Source organism: Halichoeres trimaculatus, unplaced genomic scaffold (assembly GCF_033239565.1).
Source record: "Halichoeres trimaculatus isolate MK-OKI-2021-1 unplaced genomic scaffold, fHalTri1.1 fHalTri1_scaffold_9, whole genome shotgun sequence".
NCBI lineage: Eukaryota > Metazoa > Chordata > Actinopteri > Labriformes > Labridae > Halichoeres > Halichoeres trimaculatus.
Window position 1 is genome coordinate 35,578,886 of NW_027437188.1, and position 12,722 is coordinate 35,591,607.

The 12,722-nt window shown below is 38.7% G+C and overlaps 3 non-coding genes across 3 annotated transcripts; 1 reads left to right on the plus strand and 2 right to left on the minus strand.

Annotated features, from left to right (window-relative positions):
* Positions 1 to 11,451: 11,451 nt before the first annotated feature.
* Positions 11,452 to 11,543, minus strand: trnar-ucu (transfer RNA arginine (anticodon UCU)). Its single transcript is given in 2 exon segments — positions 11,452 to 11,487; positions 11,507 to 11,543. It is a non-coding gene; the product is annotated as a tRNA-Arg (tRNA).
* Positions 11,544 to 11,739: 196 nt separating this feature from the next.
* On the minus strand, positions 11,740 to 11,831 carry trnar-ucu (transfer RNA arginine (anticodon UCU)). Its single transcript is given in 2 exon segments — positions 11,740 to 11,775; positions 11,795 to 11,831. It is a non-coding gene; the product is annotated as a tRNA-Arg (tRNA).
* Positions 11,832 to 12,013: 182 nt separating this feature from the next.
* Positions 12,014 to 12,105, plus strand: trnar-ucu (transfer RNA arginine (anticodon UCU)). The gene is given in 2 exon segments: positions 12,014 to 12,050; positions 12,070 to 12,105. It is a non-coding gene; the product is annotated as a tRNA-Arg (tRNA).
* Positions 12,106 to 12,722: the final 617 nt, after the last annotated feature.

Consider the following 12,722-nt stretch of genomic DNA (forward strand, 5'->3'; position numbering starts at 1 on the left):
TCCAGTACAGGTCGGTATAATTTGGTCTAGTATGGATTGGTGTAGTTCGGTATGATACGAATCAATACAGTTTGGTACGGTACCGATCTGTAAAGCCTGATCCTGCTTGGGTTTCCACAGCGTACCGTGCCCTTGCTCTTGGTTGGGTGGCGTGTAAGCCAGACACCAATAGCCACGTCCATAGAGATATATGAGAACGCTAGATCTCTTAAGGCAAAGTCAGCTGCGTCGTCACCTGGCGGCCATCTTGGGACAGGGGACTGCTCTAGTGCTCTGTACTGTAGTCGGAGGCAAGGTGGATTCTTCACTCATTTAAATGCTTGTAACTTGCTGAATTCTTGACGGATTTAACAAAAGGATTGGTTTATTACAAACCTTTTTAACTTGGCTAACTGTGGACTTAATAAAATTTATACATAGTTGCCCTGTCCCAAGATGGCCGCCACTGTAACAACATAGCCTCCTATTGACTCATAGAGTGCACGAGTCATCTAGTGTTTGTATATATGTATGGCCACATAACCTACGCTCTAGTGTGACAGCTTAGCAGCGTGACACAGTGTACAACCTTAATAAGTCCAACAAAGAAGACACAGTGAACAAAGAGCGTTGATGGAAGACATCCAGGTGGCGCTGTTTGTCTTCTTGTGACCAGCATGTGGCTCAAGCTGATGATTCTTTCAACAAATCAATGGACTCCAGTGTCTCTAGCTCCATCTTCTGAGGTCAGATCAAAATGTCTGGCACCCCAACAGAAGGGAACCAAAAAGTGTGAGGGTATGGGTCAGTAAATTAGGGACCTGTTCCAGTTTTAGTAAAAGGAAATGCCGCAAATTGAGTGCCGTACCGAGACGAACCGAGCCAAAGCGCTCGGTGGAAACAGGTCTTCTTGAATCACATAGATCCCTGCTACTTCTGAGGATTTTTAGATATTTACTAAACTTTATTTACAAACTTTCTCCCATAGAAATAGTCTGTACAGTGTGCTAAACAAGACTCTACAACATTAACTTCTGTGATAAAGCTACTTTAGAAAAAAACATAAAAACTTTGGTGCATTAAAATGACTCTGAATGTCAAAAACACGTCCGTAGACCACCTGACTTTTTGACTCCACCACCCTCTGAAAGTTTACGCTAAGGTTTCCTCTCGTTGCACTGCAGCCTCGGCTAAAAGAAGCACTTTGTGGTTGCTCCTGCACACTGCTGTCGATAATAGTTGTTCTTTTCGTGCCCGTGGAAATCAGCTTCAGTATCTACTAATGACAACTACAGCGCTTACTACCATCAGGTGTCCAGTTCAGCTCAAGCACACCATCACCTGACCAAAACGCTCCATCCTCACACGGCTCTGCTCAGAGTTTCAGGAGGATGGCGATGTGGCACCTTGCGAGGGGACCAGAGCACTGATCGGTTCAAAACTTGAAGCTATTTGTGGTTAAATCAAGCTGAAATGTTGTGAATTAGCATTTAGCCTCTCAGAAAGGCTGCCGAGTTATTCTGGAAACCAGTTCTTGTCACAATCAGACGATACGCAGACGACTTAACGTTCTACCTTCCCAATTTTTCACCAGTAGCTCCTTTCTCCCAAACCTGAACAACCCTCCACACACAGGACATGCTAACGCTAACTCCCCTCAGAGCCGGGATCCTCTGCCCCCCCCCCCATCCTTTAGGTAGCTGTCAGTGGACCACAGTGATGGTGAGGTTCGTCTTTGTACAGTAAACGTTCGGTACAGTCAATATGTCCCCGTTGGTTTGAACATGGTGTTCTCTCTGCTGTGTAAATGTGGAGCTTGCTCTGGTTTGGCCACTAAGTGTCACTAGTGAGTCACCGGTTAATCATTTCACCATGAACAACATGTTTCATGAGCATCATCGTCATCACCAAGTCTTGATTTGTTCACTTCTTTAAGGGACGAAACTGGTGTTGATTGTTTTCGCTTTTTGACAACAAACCTCTGACAGAAGTTTGTTTATTTCAATATTTTGTTTCCACCTTTCGTGGCAAGAAAATCTGTGTCAGAACTTCAGACCTGTGCCACCACAGGTTTGGTCGAGTTCCAGCGTCCAAAATTTCCGTTAACTTCCGAAAAATAGCTGTAGTTTGAGTTGAAGTGAACACTACCTGTCAAATTTGAGCCTCAAACGGCCTCTAGAGGGCGCATCACAGACTAAGAAAGCCAACATGAGTGGATTACGTCCTGTTCTGCCAAATTCTGGAAAATGTTTGTTAGCAATGTAGCGTATCATGCTAAGCTAAAACTCTCAGTGCCACCAGTTTGGTCCTTTAGCTCTCAGCGTTAGCGTCTGCAGCTTACACCGTTCAGAAACTAACTGGGTTGTTTTAACATGTCTTCAGAGTATATAGCCTATATTTTGATAACTTCACTAAGTGTACTTTATGTTCTCCGGTTTTGTAAAGTGTGTGTGTTCATTTTTGCGCTGGGTTTCCCTCCATGTGTGTGAGTAGCTCCTGTTTTAAGTGTGTGAAGCTGACGGACGTTAAAAAGGGGAAACGGGAGAAGGAGCATCGGACGTCCTCATCCTAACAGATACTCACTGCATGCTCTCTTTCTGGAACTTTCTCTCAGTATTTTCTGATTGTTTTTTTCAGTGAGTGTATCTTCTCTTCATCAGCATGGAAATGCTTCTAATAATAACTCTATGAATATAATAAAGATTTGATGTTGTTTTTATAAACCTACTGTCCAGTGCTTTTACTGAACACTTAAGAGACTGGATCGTTTGCTAATTTGTTTTTTGTTTTTTTCGCATAACTTAGCATCTATTCCTTGATAGATAGATAGATAGATAGATAGATAGATAGATAGATAGATAGATAGATAGATAGATAGATAGATAGATAGATAGATAGATAGATACTTCATTTATCCTTAGGGAAATTCAAGATATCCGTATGTAATATAAAAACACAGTGGGCCTAACATCGACCCCTGAGGTACTCCGTTTGTAAAGCTGGTTTTTGATCAGTTTCCCCTCACAGAACTGATGAAACCGGCTTCTCATGTTTCTTTCGCAGCTGTTATACGTGCTAGTTTATGTAATTATCTGCCAGCCGGCGACAGGAGGAAGTGTCTTTGATGCTAAAAAAATGTTGTCTGCCGGTCAAAATTTTCTCCAGCTTATCCAGGAAAAACTGAGCTTTTAGTTATCGCTCTTGAGGCCCAGAGAGAGAAACTTTTACCCAAACTACAAGCACTGTCTCTTAATCAAACACCAAAAGTGAAAAACTTGGGTGTCATTTTTGACTCTAAGCTGACTTTCATCCCACACATGAAAAACATAATAAAATTAAGTTTTTAACATTTAAAGAACATAGCCAAAAAAATGGACGTCCGCTTGCTCGGCTTGAAGTGAGGTCTCCACAAAAACTGCTCCCCCTGGTGACTGGCTGCAGTATAGGTTTAAGAATCCGGCTTTCCAGTCATTCCAGATGGGCTGTGGTCAAACTTTAAAAATTAATACACCTCCTAGAAATGTTTCTCACGTGTGATTGTTGTGGTGATCTGTAGATATCATTTGGCTGCCTTGTATCCAAGTCCTCTTTTTTCTGAAAAGTTTCTTTTTCATTAGTTATAAGAGGTTAAAAATGAGGCTTTCATGATGATTGCCAGCTGACCTACTTGTGTATTTTTTTCGGGGATTGTAAAATATGTGAGGAGGAAGAGTCAAGAAGTGATTAGAGTCTCGAAAGAAAAAATTATATATTATTTTTGTCTCCTGGCTCCACTCAGATTCTCCCAGAATCCCTCACAGTCTCTACTGCGCAGACTCTGGCTCCAAACTGCTACAAAAGTGGCGCCTGTTACGGCGATATTTTGACTTCAAAACCGTACAATGATAAATGGCAGAGCCACGCTGTCCACTGTATATACAGTTTATGCTCTACACTGGGAGCTGTGGTAGACTGTGGTTGCAGGGGCCTGTCATACTGGTCCCTGGTGGTGGATGGTGTCCACTGCACCTTTTCCTTGCGGCCTGTGGCTGGCTCTCTGCTCCTGGTGCAGACGGCTCCTCTGATGGTGCTTCCTCCATCGATTCATCTGTACTCAACAGCTGTTGCTCTGGGTAAGTTTGTGCGACTGTTTACCATGGGTTTCAGGGTTGGCTGGTTGGGCATGTTTTTGATTGTTTTTAACTGCACTGTAAAGCACTTTGTGTTAGATCTTTTGAATGTATGAAAAGCGCTTTATAAATACAGTTTTGATTGATTGAAAAGTTTTAAAAACATCATGAAAATCAAAATCCAGATCCTGATCCTGCCATATTTTCTCCACATCGCCCCCTAATGGAGAACATTTTCCTTGGTCAGAAGCAGAGTTTGCTGATGTTTACGCAGCACGCAACACTGCAGAAAACTGACCACTTATCTTGTATCAAGAGACGCCTGAGAGACAGCTGAGCTTTGATTGACGACACTTAGTAACTGATTTTTACCAAAATCATGTAAAGAAAGTTACATTTTATTTCCTGTTGGGTTGATTTTCAATTATTTTTTATATGCAATAATCTTAAATTAGAGTTTAATGTGAAATACTTAATCTAGATTCCAGTAAAAACTTCAAATTGGTGCACACTTCTAGAAGTTTCAGTCACAAGCCATGCAAACTCAGTGCATGCAGAACACTGACGCCTAGTGGCCAATTTTCAAACTGCAGCCTTCTCTTGAAAACTCCTTTTTTTAATTGAACTATTCAGAAAAAAAGTGAGAAAGTAAACTATATTTCACAGAAATGTGTCTGAAACATGATTCATCTAATTAATAAAAACATAAAATGACACATGTTGGATTTCAACTATTTATTTCTCAGAGACATCGATCAGGGTAACAAAAGATTCTCAAGTTTCCAAAACAGAGTCTTTAAAAAGCAGATTTCAATAAATTACATATTCAAATAATTTAAAACTAGAGAAAAAAGTCTTTTCATTAAGGTTTTACTGTAGCAAACACGTCAAGTCCTCAGACGTCTCACAGCAGCTGCAGCGAGCAGATGTTTCCTCCGCTCTGCTGAAGCGTCCTGGAGCAGGATGCTGACCTCTGACCTCTGAGGGAGCGAGGAGACGATGAGTTTGACCTCCGAGCAGCAGCAGGTGGACGGTCTGTCAGGTTCAGAGGAAGGAGCTGAAGATCTTCCTCTCTGGACCTGTGCTGGGGGGAGGGGAGGGGGACTTGACCTTTGACCCGCTGCACTGCCTCTTCCTGCGAGCGCGGCGGTTCTTAAACCAAACCTGAAAAACAGAAAAGAGAATAAGAGGAGGTCAACTTAGAGTTTGATTAAACACAACACAAATACAGCTTTGGCGAAAATATTTGAGATGAGAATGAAAACAAAGTCATTAAGTTTCGATTTCGTTCAACAGGAAGCTTTTATAATTTAATCCTGTACATTAAGACTTATCAACTTTTTGATTTCATCCTTTTACAGTTTGGCCTTTCAGACGTTAATCTCTTACAATATGACTTTAATTCAGTCATGACCTCATTACATATCATTTTAATGACGTTAATCTCACACTGTATGACTTTTTACAACTTTATACTAGTAGATTTAGTCTTTTCTAAAATAATCTTGTACATCAAGCTTTCCTAACTTATATTTTCTTGACAGGAGCTTTTTCAACTTTAGTCTTGTAAATTATACATTTTTTTCTTAAATCTTATTCCTTAAAACATTTTTTTTTTCACTTTAATCTTAAATAGATTTTTCTGAAGCCTTAATCTGAAAATTTGAAACTTTTTATCCTTCTCTACAAACATTGAGATAGTTTTTCACCTTTAATTTTGTAAATTGTGACTTTTTTAAACTTAATTTTGTACATTATGACTCAATCCTCAAAATATTTTTTTTGTCTTTTTTTTTTATCATCTATTAACCTTTTTTTTTACCATCTTTTTCAATTTTTTATTTATTTATTTATTTTTTTGTTTTTGCATATTTAAAAATTTTGCTCTCAGAGTGACTTGATTAAAGAAGTCAGAATCTGACAAGTCTTGGTACCAGGGCTCTGATTTGGGACCGGGTCCAATCAGGTCCACAGAGATAAATAAATAAATAAATAAATAAATAAATAAATAATAATGATAATAATAATAATAATAATAATAATAATAATAATAATAATAATAATAATAATAATTATTATTATTATTATTATTATTATTATTATTATTATTATTATTATTATTAAAAATAAAAATTATAATAATAAAATAAAAAGTAATTATATAAAGCTTTTTTTTCTGTTTAACAAACATGAAAAGTGTTTTTCGACTCTGGATTGATGTTTTAAAGACTCTGTAGTCTCATGAAGATAACTTGGTCCAGATCTGACGGATCTAGATTTGTGATCAGGACCTGGTCTAATGATCTAGTCAAAGAAAACTACATTTTTTGGATTCGTTTTTAAAGCTTGATCAGGCGTTGACGACCCTGAGGTGCCCCAGGTGGGTGGTAACTGCTCCGGACTCACCCTGACGGTCTCCTCGCTCAGCCCGGTGCGTCTCGCCACCTCCGCGCGCGCCTCCACCGTGGGGTAGTGCGTGGTCTCGAACAGCGCCTCCAGCTGTTTGGACTGACTGTCCGTGAACACCGTCCTCATACGGGGCTTCTGACGCTGCTGCGGCTGCGCGGACACGGCGGACTGGTGGAAACCATGGTAACCAGGTAAATGCTGAGTCTCTGTAAGAAAAATTAAAACGGAAAAAACATTAAATAAGCGCGAAATTTAAAAAAAAAAAAAAAACGCAGCTGTTTGAACAGAACAGGTGAGTCACTGACTTACCTGTTGGCTCGTGGTGGCTGAAGTGCAGGTAAACTCTCTGGTTCGGGTAAAAGTTAAAGTCTCCGGCTCCGTACGGATAAAACTCTCCAAAGTTCATCCCCCGGGGCTGCAGGCAGCCTGGAACCGGCACAGGGAGCGCAAACGGCCCGGTGTAATCCACACTGCGCCCCCCGGGGAGCCCCTGGGGGTACCCGGCCGCTGCTCGGTCCTTCCTCTGCGGCTTGAGTCCGAGCTGTGAGGACAGGATCCTCTCGATGCTGAAGTCCGTCACTGTGCTGCCGTCCATCCTCAGGGTCAGAGTGGGGTCTGTGGGCTCTGCAGGAAGTCCAGGTTGGGTTTTAAGGTGGATCAGAAGAGTGTGTGGTCCATCAAACATCTTTGAGCTCTTTAGTATGTTAATGAGGTCGTGATTTCAGCCGTTTGAACCGTTTGAAGAGCGAACTTCAGAGAAATCAGGGCTTTGATTTGACCTCTGAACTCTGACACTGTTTGAAGTCAGAGATGATGATGATGATGGCTGAAAATGGAAACTCTTTGTTTACCTATTCACACCTTCATTCATCTCATTCATCTCTGTTAACTCTCAGCTTTCTTCAAACGACTTCAATAACAGGAAGCTTGAAACGCACGTGCCTGTTCATACAGTGTTATTTAATGACAGGGGTTTAATTTTAGAGGACATCAGCCTGTTCAGTCTGCTGGTTTTGGTTTAAGGGTTTTAAACTCTTATATTGTTAAGAGTCTAAATCAGACTTTTTAAGGAAAATATATCAGATTTAATTACTTAATCAAAACTTTTATTAATGTTGCACATGGTTTTTAATCATGCAACTTTAATACCAAAATCTTTGGAAAGTGTGAAAACTTTCTTACAAAATAATTCTGATGGTTTCCTGTATGTTCAGATATATTTATTTTACATTTGATCAAGACTTTTTTTAATATAACTTTTATATTGTAAAGTATTTACTTTTTAAAAAACTTAATTTCATACATCAAGACTATCTAAGACTTTTTTAAACTTTAAAATTATGGGTTTTTTTTTCTTTTTTACTGAGTTTGGTTCATTAGATTTTTTTCTACATACATACATAAATATATATTTGTGTGGTAACTGAAAAAAACATTTATATATTTTTTAAATGTTTTAAATATACTTGGAATTTAAATCTTTTTTACATGTAATTTTTTCATTTATGATCTGTTATTTTGTTATTTTTAACTTTAATTTGTTTTTATTGTGATTTTTTTGTCTAAATATATTTTGATCATTATTCTTGAAGGATAAAAATATTCTAAATTGATTAATTGATATTGAGACAGCATTAAAATCAGACTGTACATCAACAAAAAAAAAAAAAAAAAAAATTCTTTCCAAAGCTTAAATCTGTGAGGGGAAACATTTTTTCTTAACCAGATTTGTGTATCATTTACATGTTTAAAAAATAAAAATAAAAATAAAAATACATCAAAAAATTAAATAACTGAATTAAAAAATAAATATTTAACTAACTAAATAAAAAAAATAATAATAAATTAAGAAATAAATAAATTTATTAAATATAATAATAATAATAATAATAATAATAATAATAATAAAATAAAATAAAATAAAATAAAATAAAATAAAATAAAATAAAATAAATTACTTAAAAAAAAAAAAATTGTAATCTTGGCTTTTAACCCTTTAACACTGATGTTCACTCACTCAGCTCATTTAACCTGCACTGTGACCAAACGGCCTGCAGATGTCGCTGTTTGCTGCAGTAATCTCAAAGCAAACACGTCTTACTGTGACATAATAATGCTGATTTAATTCACCCATTCAGAAAACAAAAAGGATCAAAGTCAACAGCAGAAATGTCTTAAAGTGAAAGATTTAAAAACTGATGACATCAAAGAAACAAATAAAAAGAGACTTTAATCACGTTTTTAACGTTTATTAATCAAAACAGATGCTTCAGTCTGAACTCCTGCAGGGATAAAAACTGTCTGCAGAGAAAAAAAGAGCTGAAATTAAACTGTCAATAAAAGGTCAGTTTAGCAGCAGAAATTATATTTAGTAGAAGCGATTTTAAGAGTGATGTAATGAAAAATAAATCTTTATTCTGCAGATTTCTGATTCCTAAAGTTTAAAATTAATATCTTTTTGTTTTAAACCTTAGGTTGAATGAAACTGAAAAAGAAGAAGAAGAAACTCTAAAGTGTGTTACATGTGATTCTGGATGCTCAGTTTCCCTCTCTGGTCCCTGTGACGTACGCTCACTCTGACGTCTGAGCGAAGATCAATCAGTGATCAATACCAGATCAATCAGAGAGCTTTGCTTTAAACTCTCTGTGATCTGATCGATCATTCACGGCCCTGAAAGCAGCAGAGAGAAGATTAAAGCAGCATTAAGATGTTTAGACGTCTCTCAGCCTGTGATCTCAGCTGGACGCTGTTCAGACATAAAACATCGAACACAGAGCGAAGAGTCGATGGGGATAACACATCAGTAACAGAGAAACTCTGACTGAATCTGGTTTAAACCTTTTTTCTTGGATGCACAATTCATTAAATGCTCAGAATTTGCTGACTAGAAAAGGCTCTGCATTTCTTACTGCCCTCTACTGATCTGGAGGTGTACTGCAGTCACTTTTATTTATTTTAAGATCCTTTAAGACAGGCGAGTCTAGAGTCTAGAGCAGGGATCTGCAACCCTTACTTTCTAGGAGCCATTTTTCCTCAGCTCACCTGGATAATAGTCATTCTGGAGCCACAAAATCTACTTTATCTTCACAATAAAGATGATAAAGTGTAAAATTCAATAGATAGTAAAAATCAAGTGAACATTTATCCAAACTAGAAGGTTTTTGAATTGATGAAATTGTACATGTGATGTCTTAGTTTTATGAATTCTTAACAAATTTGTAAAAAGTGTCAAAAAAGTTGGAAATTTCAAAAATTTACAACTGAAAAATGATATGAAAACTGTTAAAAAAAATGTGAAATAAAAAAAATGAAAAAATGTATTGAAAAAATTGAATTTCAAAAATGTGCAAAACTTGCAAAAAATAAAATAAAATAATTTGCAACAATTTCTTAAATTGCAAAAAAAAATGTAAAATAATAATAACAATTTTAGAAAAAAATGCAAAAATTAAAAAATTGAAAATACAAAAACTGCATAATCGAAAAAAAAATCTGATATCAAAATTTTGCAAAACATTTCAAAATTTGAAAATTTATTTACACAGGAGCTTTTGAAATTTCAATTCAAAAGAACTGAAATTGAAAACCTGCAAAAAATTCAAATAATTTTGAAATTCCTTTTTTAATTTCCAAAACTTTTTAACAAATCTGAAACTTTAAAATGAATCTTTTTCAGTTTGCAAGAGATTATTTTTTTCATTGTTAACTTAATGTTAAAACATAAATTGATAAAATCGCTTAACTTACCATTTCTTGTGGTTTGCTAATGTCTTACCACATGTCAATCATGTATATTAATCCGGCACGTTGTCAGTTAAATGAATCCATCCTCACAGAATTAAAATCAGTATTTTTTTCCAGATGAGTCTTTTTGTAGATGTAGTTATCTTCCCAGGGCTGTAAAACTTGAGGTTAGCCAAAGGTTCATGGAAAGTTGGTGGGCTGTTGATGTTGTAGGAGGTGAAGTAGAGCGGTGGCAGGCTTTATTGACAGATGGGATGAAGATTTAGTTCAACTAAATGTTAACGCAGGATTTTATTTAGTGTCAGTGTCTTTAATCATCAATACCCTCTGGAAGAAGAATAACTATTCTATTTGCTATTATTATCACTGTAAAGTAGTCAAAGAGCTGCAGGTTGAAGACCGTTGGTAAAAATGTGTGAAGCAGACTTTGGATATTGCTTGAATTCTGCTCACAGACTCGTAACGCTCTTGTTAAATCTGTGTAGCGGGGCTCTAACCTTTCCCAAGCAGCTGTGTTTCTCTCATCAGGTGTTTGATATTTCTGACACTTCCTCTCTGAGCCTCGTCTCTGAGCATGAATCAGCAGAATGTCATGAAGCCCTCTGCGCTCTCCGCAGCCTGACTCCAGACATCCAGCCCCTCTCCTCCTCTCCGTCTCTCTGCTGGACTTGATTAGTAAGCAGGACCACTGTGGCCTCACAGGACTCTTTGGCCCGGACTCAGCTCTCTGCTCATCTTTCCTCCCCTCCATGTCCGCTCGCCATCGTCTGCTCCTGTACAGTGAGCCTCTTGGCAGCGCTTCAGCTCGCTGTCGACTCTGCGCTGCTTTTCACACATTTCACCGCGCTCTTTTGGCTCCACGTCAACGTTCTGCAAGTTTACTGGCCGGGCTTCAGAACCACTGAGTCACTTGTTTGGCCGGCCTCATTGTGATGTAGTGTAGCTCTGAACCTAGTATCGGCTGTGCTCAGGGTGCTATCTGTTAAAGGGGAACTGCTATTTTTACACCCGGGCCCTGGTTTCTGGAGTGATTGGTGAGGATGTAACGGCTGCAGAGTAAACCCAAAGAGCGACCAGTGAAGGTTTGGTTTTTCTCTCTGAGAGGCTCAGAGAAAGGATCTCTGCAGAAATAAACCTTAGTATCATGTTCAGGTTCATCCCCCTCCAGTGTAATGTAACAACCATTTGTTATCATAGACCTATAAAGCTCGACTCTGGTGGGACTCGAACCCACAACCTTTGAATCTCTCCTCCTGTATGCTGCTAGAAGTCCAATGCGCTATCCATTGCGCCACAGAGCCACACAAAAACAATCAATCATTAAAACCAGTTTCTTTGTCGAAGTGAGCTGTTTTTAAGCGACGGTGTTCCAGTTTTAAGAGCGACCCCTCTAACTGACGACTCTCACCTGGGCGCCTCCCTCTCAAAAGTCTTCTGGTTTGAGTCCCACCCTTGATTCTTCAGGTCTGGCCCTCTGTCTATAAACCCGTAAAAATCCGACTCTGGTGGGACTCGAACCCACAACCTTTGAATCACTTCCTGTGTATTGATCTAGAAGTCCAATGCGCTGTCCATTGCGCCACAGAGCCATGTGTTGGAGGCCAAGTTGCATCAAAACAAACTTTTAACAACGACAGTTATTTAAAATTCAAGGAGTGGTCAGGAGAAACAGACAAGGCTAAATGTGCATCTTTAAAATCCAAAACAAACTTGTCTTTTTGGATCATTTCTCCTTTTTTTATTCATTTTTGCAACTCCATTCACGGTACATGGCTCTGTGGCGCAATGGAGAGCGCATTGGACTTCTAGATCGTCTCACAGGAAGTGATTCAAAGGTTGTGGGTTCGAGTCCCACCAGAGTCGAGCTTTATAGACAAAGGGCTGGACATGTAAAGACTCAAGGATGGGAATCAAACCTATGACCAATGACCAATCAGAGCCGTTTGGCACGGTTTGGCACAGTTAAGCCTGATCTACTTTGCGTTTCCACAGCAAACTGTGCCCTCTCGTGGTAGGCGTATGCTGAAAGCCGCAGCTGTTAAACAATAGTGTGACGCCGTAGCAGCGCAACACAGTTTACCCCGCTAATATATCTAATGTAGAAGAAAAACGTGACACAGTAAACAAAGAGCAAAGATGGAAGACATGCAGCATTTCGTCCTCTCTGTGATTGGCATGTAGCTCTTTGATACAAAGAACAATCAATCTTTGTTTCAGAGAAGTCTGTGAGCCGCCAGGAGAAATACAGCCGCTGTCGGGGTAAGTGACAATTCTTTTGACCAATCAACGGTCTGCAGTGTTGTAGCTCCACCTTCTGAGAGCAGATCAGTTCAGTCTGGCACCCATACAGAAGGGTCCCAAAAAAGTAGGTTGGCTCGTCTCGGTTTTTAGGGATCTGTCCCGGGATGAGTCAGTGGAAACGCCGCAAAATGCGCGCCGTACCAAGACGAACTGAACTGGTCTGCTTGGTGGAAACACGG